Source organism: Lipotes vexillifer, unplaced genomic scaffold (assembly GCF_000442215.2).
Source record: "Lipotes vexillifer unplaced genomic scaffold, Lipotes_vexillifer_v1.1 scaffold1451, whole genome shotgun sequence".
Classification (NCBI taxonomy): domain Eukaryota; kingdom Metazoa; phylum Chordata; class Mammalia; order Artiodactyla; family Lipotidae; genus Lipotes; species Lipotes vexillifer.
The window spans coordinates 223,327-240,477 of NW_006795096.1; the positions used below are offsets into that span (position 1 = coordinate 223,327).

Here is a 17,151-nt window from a genome sequence, read left to right on the forward strand (position 1 = left end):
GGAAGATCCCACATGCTGTGGAGCGGCTGGGCCCGTGAGCCATGGCCACTGAGCCTGCGCGTCCGGAGCCTGTGCTCCGCAACGGGAGAGGCCACGACAGTGAGAGGCCCGCGCAAAAAAAAAAAAAAAAAAATGGCAAGGGCGTGGAGGGATTGGAATCCTTTTGTGTGGCTGGTGGGACCTTAAAAGTTGGTGCAGCCACTGTGGAAAACAGTGCAGCAGTTCCTCAAAAAATTAAATATAGAATCCCCATAGAAGACAGCAATTCCACTTCTGGGTCTGTACCCAAAAGAACTGAAAGCAGGAACTAGAAGACATATTTTTGCACAGCCATGTTCAATGCAGTATTATTCACAGTAGTCAAAAGGTGGAACTACCCAAGTGTCCACTGACAGATGAATGCATCCACAAAATGCAGTCCATCCACACGATGGAACACTATTCAGCCTTAAAAAAGAAGGAATTACTGACACATGCTACATCGTGGATGGACCTTGAGGACATCATGTCCAGTGAAATAAGCCAGACACAAAAAGACAATGTATGGGGCTTCCCTGGTGGCACAGTGGTTGAGAGTCCGCCTGCCGATGCAGGGGACACAGGTTCGTGCCCCGGTCCGGGAGGATCCCACATGCCGCGGAGAGGCTGGGCCTATGAGCCACGGCCACTGAGCCTGCACGTCCGGAGCCTGTGCTCCGCAACGGGAGAGGCCACAGCAGTGAGAGGCCCGCGTACTGCAAAAAAAAAAGACAATGTATGATTCCACTCACGTGAGGTCCCTAGAGCAAATTCATAGAAAAAGAAAGCAGATGGTGGGGACCTGGGGCTGCGGGACAGGAGGATGGAGAGGGAGTGTTCAATGGGGCAGAGTTTCCATCTTGCACGATGAGTAAGTTCTAGAGATGGACAGTATCAATGGAGGCACAACAATATGAATGTACTTAATGCCACAGAACTGTACACCTAAAAATGGTTAATACTTTACATTATGTATATTTTACACTTAAAAAAACACAGATTGCTGGGCCCCAGTTCCAGAGTCTAGGGCGGGGCCTAAGAATCTGAATTTGTAACAAGTTCCCAGATGATGATGCTGATCCAGGGGCCACAGTGCGAGAACCAGTGTCACAGGGCGACCAGAGGGGAGGAATTCAGGGCCTCACCCAGACCCGTGCTCCTCATCTAACAAAACACAGATGTGCACAAATGCTGCCACCGTACTTTCTGCACTCGTCAAATGCGGAACCAACGACATTCCAGACGACAACCTTTTCACCGAAATAACATGAAACGGGGTCAGCAGACACCATTTTCAACCTGAATATTCCTTCTCAGGCTCATGAAACTTTCAACCTTTGAAAACTTCTCTAAGCTACACTGTTATTCTGCAGTTAACAAACTGTTCTCAGGAAATGGAAGCAGAAGTTTCCTCATCCTTATCGTGGCCATGGCCTCAGAAATGAGCATTCAGCAGCTCCATGGCCAGGGAATGTCAGGAACGCCCCCCCAAACGCCAGGAAACAGAGCTGCCCCACCTGTGGTCAGCTTGCCCTAAAAAGTGATCCGTCACCAACCAGCTTTTGATTGTCCCTAACTCTGGAGCTCAACAGTTTGTTGAGCATGGCCTCAATTTCATCAACTTTAAGGTTTACTTTTCTTTTGATAACCTATTTTATGTAACGTTACAATATCTTGAAATAAAGGGACTTCCCTGGTGGTGCAGTGTTTAAGAATCCGCCTGCCAATGCAGGGGACACGGGTTCGAGCCCTGGTCCGGGAAGATTCCCACATGCCGCAGAGCAACTAATAAGCCCACGTGCCACAACTACTGAGCCTGCGTTCTAGAGCCCGTGAGCCACAACTACTGAGCCCACGAGCCACAACTATTGAAGCCTGCGTGCAGCAACGAAGACCCAACGCAGCCATAAATAAATAAATAAATAAATTTTTAAAAATCCATTTTAAAAAAACAACATCTTGAAATAAAGAAAATCTCTCCAACCCAACAATCTATATACATCCGTGCTCACTGTGTGCGTTATCCTCCACGTGTATAGGGTTGTGATATGACACAAACAATTTTCAAATACCAAGCATGTTTCCAAGCTTCCATGACCACGTTTCCTTCAACTTTTCTGTAGAAGCAGAAGCCTCCTAAATTGCCCAGCCAGTCAGATAGTCACTATGAACGCTGTCTCACTTCCATCCTATCCTTTTCAATACATGTATTTTTGTTGTGAGATATTTCAAACACACATGAAACTACAGGAAATATCAGAACCCACGTATCCACCAAGATTTCACTAAAGAGGACACCGTGCCCTATTTTTTGCTGAAAAGAATTTTTAATAAACAAAATGTTACAGATGCACACCATCCTCCCGACCCCCTTTTTCCTATTCCAAAGTAACCACTATCCTAGAGTTGATGGGTACGATTCAGGTCTGTGCACTTTCTCTACATAAGTGTCCAGGAAGTCCATGCAAACATTGTGTTTCATTATGTATGATAGACATACAATTCCTTTCTTTTCCCACTGGCTTCTAAAACCCTTTTATATTGAAACAGAGCGTGCTCACAGAGAAGTGAACATCTCAAAACTGTTCAGCTCAATGAATTTACACATCAGGGTAACAGCACCTGGATAAAGTAAGGTACCCCTCACGCTCCCTTCTCCCCAAGGGAGAGACTTCTAAAGCCACAGGTTACCTCTGCCTGATTCTTTATTGATACCATACACGTGGACTCAAGCCCTGAGTTCCTCTGTTTCTGACTTCTCCCACTCTTGGTGTGTACAACCCCTCTGCGTGGCTCATGGGGTAGGTACAGACGGTCCATTTTCTTGCTGTGGATCCCGCTGTGTGATCAGCCGGGGCCTATTACTCATTCTGCGGCCGCGCGGCATCTGGGCAGCTTCACACGCTGCTGCTACAAACACGCCAGCACCGGCACGTTGGTGGACGCAGGTACGCGTTTCTGTTCGGGACATTCCTGAGAGTGAAATTACTGGGTCCTGGGGTTTCGTATGTGCAGCTCAGTAAATAATCCCAGTTTTCCAAGTAACTGAGCCAGCTTACACCCCCAGCAGGGGTCCTGGCTGCCTCCCATACAGGCCGACACTCGCTCTTGTCCGTCCGGTTTTCCTCGCCCTTCTGGTCGGCCCTTGACTCTTGAATACAGTCGCCATTCATCTGCCATTTTACCTTGATTTCTTTCCTTTTACAACACTGCTCCGTATTTTCGAAGGTATTAAGGCTATTACCTGTAAAGACTGAATAATAACTTAGATGTGGAACTAAAAGTCATTTAGCCGTTCTCCTGCTAACTGCTTTCTGCTCTTAAAAACAGCATGAAGAATATCACCGCTCACAAAATAGCCTGCCCAGTTTTTTATTCTATCCTTAGAATCCACTCCTAACGAATGCCACATTTTTTCCTGCTCACAGACGCTTCCCGAAAGGCTTTTATCTTCCCACGTGAACCACACTACGTCACCAGCACTCTCTTCAGAAACCCCCCTTGGAGAGTTACTGCAGTCACCTCAGTGATCTGTGCATGTTTCCTGGCAGCATTACAGAAAAAGTTTCCTAACTGAGGATCAGAATGACAACCGCTAAGAATAGCTCCGAACGCGGGGTTTCCCCAGCTCCACCCCCGCCCCCCCAAAACGCCCCTTCACCTTTCTCGGCCAGCAAACGCCCGCCCGCCTGCTCCCCTCTCTCCAGCCACACCAGCTGCCCGGCCGCCCCGTGAACGCAGCGCGCCGCTGCTGGCCCGGGCACCTTCACCTGTCGCCTCTGCTGCCAGGGTTCTCCCCCCAGAAATCCACCAGGCCACCTCCTTCGAATCCTGCTGCAAAACTCACTCTCAGTGACGTTTCCTCAGGGACAACGGCCCAGCGCCCTAGCTGCCCCCGTGCGTCAACGACTCGCTGTGTCTGCCGAGTACTGTCCACCTCCCACTACGAGAACATCAGCCCCTCGAGAGCAGGCCTTTCTGTTTATTTTGTTCACAGTTAGTATCCCAGCAATCAACAACAGTGCCCGGCACACAGTGAGCGCTCGATGAGCATTTGTGGACGGAAAGAAGGACTCCAACTTGCAGCAGCAAGAAGGCCTACTGTGTTCTCCTAGGCAGGGTGACAGCTCCATGCCCGCCCCACCCACGCAAGTCGCACTCAGGCCTCACCAGTGACAGGAACCACGCCTCGGTGAGCTGCAGCGAGAAGGAAGAGCTGCTCACACAGGATGTCTGTTAACACGCACGGCCACGCGGAGCCCTGGAGCAGTGACACCCTCAAGCTGGCGGTGACATCCTCCCATCCCCCACCATGGCCTCTCTGCCAGGTTACAGCTATATCCTTTTATCCCCCCAAAGAATAGAAGGCAAAACCCCTGATTACAGAAAGCTGTAATGTGCCTTGAGGGTAACCAACCTACACAGCAAGAGAGGAATGTTTTTCACCTTCCTGCAAAGGTTTAAGTGTTTTTACCTTGAAGCAAGATATAAACTCTCTCTTAAGGTCCCTCCAAGCCCTCTGGTACTCATTAGCTGAGAATTCCCAAAGTGAATCCCGTCCGGCCTCCAAAGCTCAATTCAGACACCCCTTCACCAGTGAAGTGTTTCCCGAGCCCCAGTTGGAGTCACTGACCCTTGCTACTCTCGTGATTGGCTTGAACGTCCTTGCTGAGCATTACTAATCCATCTCATTCACGGGTTTCTCCCACACACCACATAAACCCCTCGAGGGCGCTTTGTTTCCCTAATACTGCCTAGCACAGGGGTGGCACACAGCACGTGCACCCCAAAAGTTCTTTATGATGGACAACCGGGTTTCCAAATGCCACAGAATGACACCAGACCCCTTCCTCACACCATACACAACAACTCATTCCAAATGGACCACAGCCCTAAACGTAAGAGCTAAAACTACAAAACTCTCAGCAGAAAATATAGGAGTAAATCTTTATGACCTTGGGTTAGGCAAAGCCTTCTTAGGTATGACACCAAAATCATCAACTGAAGAACAAAATAGATGAATTGAACTTCGTCAAAATAAAAAACTGCTGTGCTGTAAAAGACACCATGAAGAAAGTAAAAAGACAACTCACAGAAATGGAGAAAACATGTATCTGATAAGGGACCTGGGTCTAAAATACATAAAGAATTCTTATAACTCAAGTTTTTTAAAAAGACAAATTACCGGGCTTCCCTGGTGGCACAGTGGTTGAGAGTCTGCCTGCCGACGCAGGGGACACGGGTTCGTGCCTCCACGTGCCGTGGAGCGGCTGGGCCCGTGAGCCATGGCCGCTGAGCCTGCGTGTGCGGGAGCCTGTGCTCCGCAATGGGAGAGGCCACGACAGTGAGAGGCCCACGTACCACAAAAAAAAAAAAAAGACAAATTACCTAATTTTAAAGATGGACAAAGGATTTGAATAGACATTTCTCCAAAGGAGACGTACAAAAGGCCAAATAGCACATGAAAACATGACCAACCACATGAGATTCCACCCACTGGGATGGATATAATCAAAAAGGCAATTAACAAGTGTCGGTGAGGGTGTGGAGAAGTCGGAACCCTCAAAGTTTGCTGCAAAACAGTCCGGCAGTTCCTCAAAAGGTTAAACATGGGTTACCATGTGACCCAATGATTCCATTCCTAGGTGTACACCCACGAAAAATGAAACCCTATGCCCACACAAAGACTTATATATGAATGTTCACGTCAGCATTAGTCATAACAGCCAAAACATGGAAACAGCCCAAATGTCCGCGGACTGATGAATGGATAAGTAAAATGTGAATTATCCATACAACGAAATATTATTCAGCCATAAAAAGAAATGAAGCACTGACCCACGCTACAACAGAGATGAACCTTGAAAACACTGTGCTGAGTGAAAGCAGTCAGCCACAAAGGACCACAAATTATATGGTTCTATTTATATGAAATTTCCAGAACAGGCAAATCTACAGAGACAGGAAGAGCAGTGGTTGTCTAGGCTGGGGGAAGAGGGCGTTGGGGGTGTGGGGAGTGACTACTAACGGGTACGGGACGATGACAGCGCTGTACAATCAATTGTGGCGAAGGCTGCGTAACTCTTGGAACACACTGAACTGTACCCTTGAAATGGGTGAGTTATGTGGCACGTTGAGTTATACCTCAATAAACCTTTTAAAAACGCTTTATGAATTCCTTCTCTTCTCCCCTCTAGTTCTTGTGAATACAAACTAAGTATCCTCCCAGCCCAGCACCGTGCCTGGAACACAGCTCGCAATCTTAGAGAAGGTGTCTGCTAAGAAGGGAGACGACCATCCACCTGTGAAATCCTCTGGTTGGGTTTCAGGCACAGGCAAGACAATCTGAGCCCGTGATGTTGCCACAGAAACTTCAAGTGGCCACACTCAGGACCCTGTGGACCTCCGTGGGGTGACCTGAAGCTGCGAGTCAGTGGAAGTGGAAGCAGCCGCTGAGTGCTAAGAAACCAGTCAAGTTCCCGTGAATAAAGTGCTTTTTTCCCTCTTCCACCTCTTCCCGTGAGCTCAAAGGCAGGGAAGAAGACGGTCACCTGGACAGCCGCGTGCCGTACCGACCACCGCTACAGCAAGGGCCATGACCAGTGTCTGAACCTTATGGATGCTTATATAACATCTCTTGAGTTCTACAAACAGTCTAAGTAGGTACTGTGACCCCGTTTCACAGACGTGAAACCTGGAGGCCCAGCCGGCAGCATGGCCCGCCTGCCTGGTCAGAGTCAGCCAGGTGACACGTGGGGCCTGAACTTGCACCAGGTTACCCGATGACACCAGATCCCTGTTGCCTCCTTAACTCACAGGGCCTCACTCGAGGCCCACAACGAGGAGAGGCGCAGGGGCGGGCACACCCCACGCCTGGGTCAGGCGGTCAGAGGGTCTCGGCACAAACCCTGCTGTGAACGAGCCGCCCACCTCTCTGCACTCAGTTTTCTCCTCTCTAAAATGAGGACAATACCATCTACGTTACTGGCTGACTACAAGAATGTTAAATATATGTTTATACGTGAAGGCATCTAGCACGCGGCTGGTTTTTACAGGACCTGTGCCCAGATGAAACCACACAGCGAATGAACTGCTGGCCAGGGGACGTGGCTCCCCCAAGCACTGGGTCCCCTGACATGTGACTCCCTAAACTCTGCTGGGAATCCCCAGAGTGCCGACTGCCCCTGGGACCTCCGGGACGTGAACCACTCACGTTCACACAAATGGGGCTTCTCCGGCCGAAAGTGGCTATTCCTTCCCGAGGGAGAGTCGAGGGGCCAAAGCACAAAGAGGGGAAAATCACTGGTTTGTTTCCTGAGGACGTCACAAGACTGAAGCCCAGTCCCGAAAGGAGTCACCTATCAGATGATTTCCTCTGACTCAACTTGGAGCAAAAGGAACCCGCAGGGCAGCCACGGGACCCCTGCTTCTCCGTGAATCTCACCAAACCTGCTTCTGAAAGGGTTCATTGAGCCTCTCCCTCAAAAAGCCTCTTAGGTCTCTCCTTTCTGGAATGTTTTTATGTGGGGAGGCCCAGGGACTTTTTCCAGAGTTTAAAAAGAAATACTACTTTAGCTAACTCGGGAAATCTTGGAATAACTCACAAAGTACAAGTTAGTTCCAAAAAGAATACTCATCTCTGTTTAACTAAATTCAATCTGGCTTTGGTTTTGTTCTTTTTTTAAAAAACCTCCTCCCAGGCCTGGATGGTTCCGTCTTTCTGAAAGTGACTCAGGTTTTCTAGGATCTCTGGACATGAAAGTGAACACGTTCCAAAATATCTGGCAGACTCAGGTCCTAAATGGAGGACCTGCGTTCGCAGCCTCATTCAGTCCCTTTAATAAAATTCCAAGCGATCACCCGACAGTACAAGCCAAGTGACATACAATTAAATCCATTTAAACAGATATTTACTGATCCACAGACGGGGTCACAAGGAGTGAGACAAGGCCCCTGCCTGGGGAGGGGGCAGGGGGTGGGATGAACTGGGAGATTGGGATTGACATATATATACTAATATGCATAAAATAGATAACTAATAAGAACCTGCTGTATAAAAAAATAAATTAATTAAATTAAAAAAAAAAAAAGGCCCCTGCCTTCCAGCTGCCCGCGGGGTAAACGACCAAGAATGCAATTAATCAACCAGAACACAGAAGGCCTCGGAAACTGGCATGAACAAATTAGGAACCGTGAAAAATGTCACAGAAAGAAAAATATTTAGTCAGTTTTCCCCCCACAATCAAACCTCTGCAGTAAATGGTGGAGACCTAGTTTTCCAGGCAACGAAGACTGGACTCTCATGTAGTGCCTGTCTGCCCAGAACTCGGAAACCGGTGAACCAGGGTGACCTGAGCATCTCAAACAGATGGGGGAACTCGGCCTGTGGGTCGCAACACATGTGACGTGATCTGTTGTTTGAGAGCTTTCTCGCCCAAGCCAGCTGGAGACAAGCCCCCAGTCAACGCCCCACTCCCGGGATTGAACTCGGGATGCTCAGCAGACGGGGTGCAGGGCTGAGGCCCAAGCTCGCACCCTCACTGCTGCCCGGCGCTGACGCTCCCTTTCTGAAGAGAGAACGCGACACCTCACAAGGGTCTCCGGTGCTCTTTACGAGCACAGGCTCACGGAGCCACCTCTCCCCTCAGAAAAACCCTCTGACGACAGAAGGGTCTCCATCCGGGAGGCACTGGCTAAAGCAGTCAGGAGCGAATCCTCCAGACGGGGTCCTGAAAGGGGTCCGCGGGGCAGCCCTCCCACCAGGAGCCGGAGCCGCGCGCTGGACGGCGCTCCAGCTCCGCCATCCACTAGCTGTAGGTGCCGGGCAAGTTACGGCCTCTGCGTGCCTCGGTTTCCCCATCTGTAAAGTAGGGGTGGGGAGACACCTCGCCTCATAGCATTACTGAGAGGATTAAGTTGCTTTGCACATCAGGCACGAGGAAGGGCATCTGGCACACAGCAGGCGCTTTGAAAGGCTCAGTCATCACAGCTGCCACACAACGCGCCGCCGCTCTGCAAAGAACGCCCGAAGCAACTTCCTCCCAGCAAGGGGTAGAGGACGGGGTGCTCTGTACGCCCAGCAGACACCCTCTCAGGGGAAACAGGCCCCTTCCGCGGAGCAGAGGCAAACTATAACCTCTTGCAGAAACTCCCACAAGACTCCACACTTCACCGTCCATCCTAAGAAGGGCGCTCAGTGTGCAGAAGCCATCACGAGATAAAGACCTGCACACGGACAGGCCATCCTCGGGTCCTGAAGAGCCGATAACGCAATTTCAAATCTCCCTTTCGTGCGAAACCCCAGCAGTGAGTGGCCAGTTCTTGGAAAACCCCTCCACCCCCAGCCTGGACTGGAACTTCTCCGGAGCTGGGAGGTGAAATTACTGTTCTGAAGATAATTAACTGTGCTAAGTCAGGAGTATCACCTGACTCTCTGTCTCAGCAGATGGCCTCTGCCAAAGAGTTGCATACTTTCAACAGCAGGTGACTTTCCCAGACATCCCTCCCGCTACCACACAGATGCCAGCGGCCCTGGGGCCTCGGTCCTCCTTCCTGCTGGTCCCAGGGGCCACTGGAACACCTGGACTTGCCAGCGGGCCGGGCCAGCGCCAATAATGCCCAGACACAGACATGAGAAACAGCGGAGCCAGGGATCTCCTGCGATGAATAGCAAGGTCAGGAGTGGTGTCAATTCAACAAAACATGCATCGCATTATAAATACACCTCCAGTATTAACTCGAGAGTGAAAACTAAGGGAGACCAACACTCCCACAAAACTGTTGTAAAACGAGATCCCCAGCACCCACCTTTGCTTGTCAAACTATGTTGTTAGCAAGTCCACTTAATGTCTCAGGATCTGGGACACACTGGGTTTTCCCCCAACACACACACACACACACACACACACACACACACACACACACACACACACACACACACACACTATAAAATGTCTATGGAACCACTATCCAGGTCAAAAATTAAAAGATGGCTGGGATCTTGGAAGCCCCCATGACCTGTACCTCGCAGACCCTCCTTTCTCCTGTCAGAGGCGACCACAGCCCCATTTTCACGCCATTTCACCTGCTCTTCATTTACACCTTCATCACCTGCGTAAGCAGAGTCGAATTCTATCCCACACAGCAGAGTCGAATTCTGCATGGCTTTGAACTTAATATATTAAAAGGAGAGTCTCATGGTACGTATTTTCTCTGGCTTCTTTCAACATCCTCGGTGGAGGGTGCTGGGACTCAGTACTTGTATTTGCAAAAGGTCACTTAACAGGACATGGCAGAGGTCACCTAAGGACGTCTCCCTAGCTCTCAAAGCCTAACAACTGGACTCACTAAAACTGTGACTCAACACGCACAGCTGACAGCAGCGCTCACCTCTAGGTTGGGGAACTAGCCTAGCAGGAGAGAAACTCTGTTTACCAAGCGCAAAAGCATCAGGACATTGTTTTAATACTGATTCAACGTAAAGGATCAAATTTTACAACGTTAGCACTTTAAAAGCACAAACGTACATTCCTTGATTCATTATTACACAGACATCAAATAGAGAATTATGAAAACTTCTTAGAGGTGTAGAAAAACGCTAAGTGAAACGAACAGACTAACAAACCAAACGTATATACACCCTGAGGTTAACTGTATCAAACGCCTATGCAGAGGAAAAAAGGAAACATACTAAACGCAGCAGCTGCGAGCTCAGGGTGAGCTCCCTTTTTCAAGACGTTTGTATTTGCGCTTATCTTACTTGTACAGCAACATTCTCCTCGAAGTGCCAAATCACATACTACATGAAAACTTTACTGGTCTGCTTACAGTTCACTCGTAAGACTTGTCGGAGAGAACTTCACTGGCACAAACCAGGTTGAAGACTGTCGGGAAATCACATAAATGTGCTTCTCGGAGATGTCTCCAGTCCCTACCAAGCTTCCCTGGAATTCATCAATCGTGCAATTTCACTTTCCTTTTGCTTAGCACACATACTCCAAATTGGGTAAGAGTGCTTGAAGGACCCCCCCCCGCCCCCACCAACATGCCTATCCACACACCCCAAGGACACGTGTGTCCTCCTACAACCTGGCCAGCAGGAAATAGAGCCAAGTGTGGCCTCAGCTTCCCCTAGAGCTCAACTCACAGGTTATGTCTGGGGCCCTCCTGCGCCCGCCTGTCCCGCGTGAGGTTTTAATACTGGTACCTTCACCAAGAACGTCTACCTCAAGTCTGGCTATGACTTCTTAATGATTCTACAACAAAAACGTTCAAAGGATGAAAGCACTACGGTTCTTCAGAGGGTAACGTGCGTGGTCAAGGGTCGAGCTCTTCGAATTCCCGAGGGTTCCGGCCGCCTGTCTGCTCACTTGCCCCAGGTTCTAACCACGAGGGCAGCTCCTCTTAACATGCACCGTGGGCCACAGAAGGCGGCTCACATCTCTCCAGCATCTCACCACTCCAGCCCCTCCCCGTCACCCCAGCACACCGCAGGCCAGACATCTCTTTTTCTGGCGCGTTTTTCTTAGGAAGGAAAAAATAAACCAAAACAGAATTCCCCAACCCGGAACACATCACTTTCTTGCTTAACCACAAATTCTGGCATAACGTGTTCTACACAATAGTGATTCAGTTCCTCTTTCTTCAAATGGACACCTTTTACCTTGCAAATTGTGTGTGTGTGTGTGTGTGTGTGTGTGTGTGTGTGTGAGAGGGAGAAAGAGACAGAGTTCAAAGACCATTAACACCGATTTAAATAATATCTGCATAGCTACCACTGTTACCAAACTAAAATGTGATACTATCCTAAAAAACACTTACAATAAAAATGTAATTCTAGGGCTTCCCTGGTGGCGCAGTGGTTGAGAGTCCGCCTGCCGATGCAGGGGACGTGGGTTCGTGCCCCAGTCCGGGAGGATCCCACGTGCCGCGGAGCGGCTGGGCCCGTGAGCCATGGCCGCTGAGCCTGCGCGTCCAGAGCCTGTGCTCCGCAACGGGAGAGGCCACAACAGTGAGAGGCCCGCGTACCGCAAAAAAACAAAAACAAAAACAAAACAAAAACAAAAATGTAATTCTAGGGACTTCCCTGGTGGTCCAGTGGTTAGGACTCCGAGCTTCCACTGCAGGAGGCCCAGGTTCGATCCCTGGTCGGGGAACTAAGATCCCGCATGTCACGGCGGAAAAAAAAAAACTGTAATTCTTTTCCAACATCAGAGCCCTTTCCACAAAGCAGACACTATTCTAGCTACTGGGACGTAAAGAAAAATAATGGTTTCTGCAGGTCAGGAGTTGACAATGGAAATGTGGGTAACGGAGGGAGAGGAATGGACAGGAAGGTGTTTTACCCCAATGCAGATGGTACTTTAAGGGTATAATTTAATCCGTCAGATGCACACATCTCAAGTGACAGCTCATGACTTGCCTAACAGATGTGTACAGGCAGAGCAGCAGCAGCGAGGGTGGTGGCGGGAGCACAGGGGGCGTGGAAACCGTGCAGGCGTGCAGAGAGGGCGCGGCCGGTCATGGAGGCGCTCAGAGGATGAGCAGAGTTCAGGCCTAACCCCATAGAAAACCAGGAGGCAGCCAGAGGTTTGGGAAGACAAACGGCTCAGAGCTTCCTAACCGAATGGGATGTATGGAGTACCGTCCAATGAGGCGCTCCAACGGAAGTGAAGGTGATTCTCCCTTGTTCTAAAAACCAAGTTTAGGGGACTTCCCCAGCGGTCCAGTGGTTAGGACGAGGCACTTGCACTGCCAAGGGCTCGGGTTCAATCCCTGGTCAGGGAACAAAGATCCCCCAAACCGCACAGAGTGGCCAATAAATAAATAAAAACCAAGTTTAGGGCTGCAGGGTTGTAGGAAAGCAGAGCTGGGATACACAGTGGTAATCTGTCTATATTTTTTTATCCGTGTATGATGCAATCGCAAAAATCAGATTAGACAATCAAGCACATATCATACTCATTCTTTGTCACTCTAAGGCACAATCATTGAGCTCTGTAACCTCTAAACAAGCCCTGAAATAAACTCTCATGCTGCACAGTCAGAAAACAGAGTGTTCCAGTCAGATATTTTGATAGTTAATGATTTTAATATACAACCCGGCACAGGTTTATGTCCAAAATACAAAAAGAAAAGAACTGCTAAAAATCAAAGAAAAAAAGACAATCCCTTAAGAAAATGGGCAAAAAATAAGAACAACTGGTTCAGAAGGCCATACAAGGTCAAAATATTATAAGAAACTAAACCTCACTGATAATCGAAGAAATAGAAATTAAAACAAAAATAAAACACGTTCTTAATTTCTCTAATGCTGAAGGGAGTTTTTTAAAAAATGGTATGAAATGGTGATGAGGTTATGGGGAAAAGATGCACTGCTGTTACAGGTATAAATTGGTAATAGCCATCAGAAAGGATAATTTGTAAGGATTTGTTAAAACAAAAAATATGCAACCCTATGACCCAGCAATTCCACTCCTTACGGGTATCTAAGGCAGAATAATGGCCCCTAAAGGTACTCGCATCCTAACCCCTGGAACCTGTGAATCTGTTAGATTACACAGTAAAGGGGAATTAAAGGTGTAGATGACGTTTAGGCTGCTAATGAGCTGACTGTGAAAGGAGGGCAAAGGATGTGGATTAGCAGGTGGGCCCAATGTAATGCTGGGGTCCTTCAAAGTGGAAGAAATGAACAAAAGAAAGAGAATCAGAGAGATGACAGGACAAGAAAGGTGTGGCCCACGGTAGCTGGAGCAAGGGAATCCTCCGGCAAGGAATGCGGAAGGCATCTGGGAGCTGGAAAAGGCCAAGAAACGCCTTCTCCCCGAGGGCCTCCAGAAGGAACGCAGCCCTGTCCACAGTTGGATTTTAGCCCAGGGAAACCTGTTTGAGGCTACTGACCTCCAGAACTGTAAGATGATAACTTTTTGCTGTTTAAGCCACCATGTTTGTGGTAATTTGTTACAGCAGCAGTAGAAAACTAATACACTACACTAGGGAAACACGGGCACAAGCACACAAGGAGGTGTACATTGTCTGAGTGCACGTATGTATAAGACATGAAAATACAGATGAGAGGATGCATCCCAAACTGGTAAGACGAGGTGATCGCAAATGAGGTGAGACTTTAATCTGTAATGTTCTGTGTGTTTGTCCATGTATTGCATAATTGGAAGTTAAATTTGTCAGGAGGGAGTTATCATTTACAGCTTAAGCTTCCAGGGATTAGAATATGATATAAAAGACCCTTAAGGCTGAAAACCACAGTGAACACAATTTTTTCTGACAATCCCAAAGCTACTACAAAGACCTAGACCCCCGCGATCCCCACAATTAACACTAATGGTGGGCTCTGGCTGTGTGGACAGAACACCAGAGAAGAGGAAATTCGCTGTATTACCCATAAGCCACTGCTTCTCCAACAGTCAAAAATAAACCTTTGCTAAAGCATGAGAGATACATATATCATCTCTGGACCAAATTCATTCTCAAAGACTTGTATTTTCTGACTCCAGCCCCTCCAAACACCACCCACACCACGACATGCCCCCTTAACACTGCCCACAGTGGACAAGTCACTTGCCTCTGGGTTGTGGGTTTTTGGGGGTTTTTTTTCCTCTACCATTTCACCTGCCATCCAGGATGGCTAATAAAATCCCCAGGGCCCCAAGGAAGGCCCGCTGCCAGCCTCGGAGAGCTGTGGCAGATGACACCACAATAGCAGCCAATGGGTGAGCCCTGCAGGAAACAGTCAGGGCTGTCCCTGTACCTGCAAATAGACCCCTGAGTAACCATCACATCCAGGAACTCTGAGCTGCTTTACAATCCTCGGGGGAAGAACCATTCCTACCCAAACGCTGGGAGCCCAGCGTGCGGCCCTGGTACGGGAGGGCCGACTGGCCCACCTGGGCTCGAACGTGTGACCTCATGAACGCAGTGTTCTAACCACGAGCAAGAGCCATCACATGCTTCTCCTTACACAGCTACATGAGAAAGTAAAAGTAACTAAAGACCAGTGCGGCTGGCGGGGTGGGGACTGCTCCCTAGACGCAGACTCACCAAGGGACTTCATGCCAATGGGGCCAATCCGGCGCAACGCCACCCCTGCCCCCAGCAGCTTCACTCCACTTCTGCCTCTCTTTCTCCCTAATGAATCCAGTGTCTAGCAGCCCTCCAGAACTCTAAGCATGGCCTCCTCAGAGACACCCCGCCAGACGGCCCAGCCGGAGCTTCCAACCTTGGGCCCCCGCCACCCGCCAAGAAGCAGCAGTAACTCACACCAACACCCACCTTCATCTATCCTCCAGTTAGAGGACTAGAGGGGGTACCATTTTAAACAGGGACATCCTAGAAAACGCACGCCTCACGCTCATCCGCTAAGAAAAGCACTTAGGGAGAAACACGAAGGGCTGGCGTTCGAGAACACTAAAGTCCTGAGTTCTTGCCAAGACCCGGCAGGTCCTGGGACTGCGCCCCACGCGGCGGGCAGGCCGGCAAGCAGGAAGCGCGGGGCGGGTGGGCCCTGCGGCCCCCAGGGACCCGGACAGTTCCGGGGAGACGCGGGCAGAAGCGCGCGGCGAGGCGCAAACCCGGACAGGTGCTCCGGCTCCGGGCCGCGCGGCCACGCGCCCTCCTGGGCGTGGACGCGGGAGTGGGAGGGGGGATCAGGCGGGGCGCGGGCCGCCCGCCGACAGGAAGAGTACCGAAGGCCTCAGGGTCTCGGGGGGCGCTGGCTGGAGCAGCGCGGGGCCTGGTGGGTGCCTGCCATACCTGCCGCTGGCGGGTCCGCCTCCTCGTCCGCCTCCGGCTCAGCCGCTGCAGCTGCTGGCGCCGCGGGTACCGGGTCCTTAGCGCCGCCAGTCACGTGAGCGCTCGCCACGTGACTTCCTCCGCGCCAGCCAGGGCTCTGCCTGGCCTCGCCCCGCCCACACCCGGGGCCTACCACGCCCACTCCCAGCTTAGCCCCGCCCTCCAGGGCCTGCCACGCCCGCGCCCGACCTCGCCACGCCCACTCCCATCCTCGCCTCGCCTCGCCTCGCCTCGCCCCGCCCCGCCCCGCCCAGGCCACGCTGCCCCGGGTAGGACAGGTGGCGCGGTTCGGGCGCGCGCTCAGCCCTCCCGCGTCCGCCGCTCCAGCCCGCCGGTTCGCTGCCGGCACCCTCGCCCACTCGTTCAGTCCCCACCTGTCCTCACTCAGGCACCCACTCAGTCATTCATTCATTTATTCACACGCGCACCCTCTCGTCCGCCCACTCGTTCACCCGCTCATTCATTCACCCACTAGCTCATTCGCTCATTTACCCACCTTGTCATTCAGTCGTTCGTTCACTTACCACCCTCTCTCTTACTCACTCACTGGCTCACTCAGGTCTCCTGACTGTCGCCTGGAGGCCAGGCGGGCCCTGTGCTGGGTGCTGAGGATACAAAGATGCATTTGTTACCTTCCCCGTCTGGAGGACAGGCGGGCGACCCGAATGGAGCCAGTGTCCTGACTTCCAAAACAAGGCTGTGGGAGCGCCGTTCAAGAGGGTTCCCCCGGCCCTGCCGGGGTGAAGGGATCCCAGAATGAGTAGAGCCTGAGCTGAGGCTGGAGGAATGGTGAATTGAGCAGGAGAAGGAGGAAGTGGGTCCCCGCAGGCACGAAGGCCCTGAGGCATCACAAGGCTGCAAACGCTGTGGTCTTCCTGAGGCTAAAAGTGGGAGCAGAAGAGGAAGCTGGAGCGATTGGTAGGGCTCCATTAGGGAGGGCCTGGTTTCAAAAGTAAGAACCTTGGACCTCCTAAAACTGGGACACCTATAAACACCCAGGGAGTTGGTAACAGCGATCAAGAGCCCAGGGTCCCTGTCAGGGTCCTAGGAAGGGCCCCAGTCTCCCCAGGTAGTTAGTTCTCTTTGCTATAGCTACCGGACCTCTTTGTGGGCTGGCACCAACAACAATCCTCTGCCCCAGCACAACCGAAGAAGCGGTGTACCTCTGCCACAGGTGGGCATACAGCAGCTTTCCCAGGCCACAGTGGGATGCTGTTTCCTCCTGCCACCATGGGCTTCCTTTAGGCTGTTTCTGCATCGAATGCTGTGCTGGGCACTTTCTCCCCTCCCAAGACTGGGGCACACACATTCCCCCACCCTCCCACC

At 50.8% G+C, this 17,151-nt stretch overlaps 1 protein-coding gene and 1 non-coding gene across 2 annotated transcripts in view; one reads left to right on the forward strand and one right to left on the reverse strand.

The window, feature by feature from the left end:
• Positions 1-15,874, reverse strand: part of SNX8 (sorting nexin 8) — a 41,525-nt gene extending 25,651 nt beyond the window's left edge. Inside the window, exon 1 of the mRNA XM_007467412.1 lies at positions 15,787-15,874. The gene's annotated coding sequence lies outside the window, so the exon portion shown is untranslated. The remainder of the gene's footprint in view (positions 1-15,786) is intronic.
• Positions 12,101-12,173, forward strand: TRNAG-UCC (transfer RNA glycine (anticodon UCC)). The gene has a single exon. It is a non-coding gene; the product is annotated as a tRNA-Gly (tRNA).
• Positions 15,875-17,151: the final 1,277 nt, after the last annotated feature.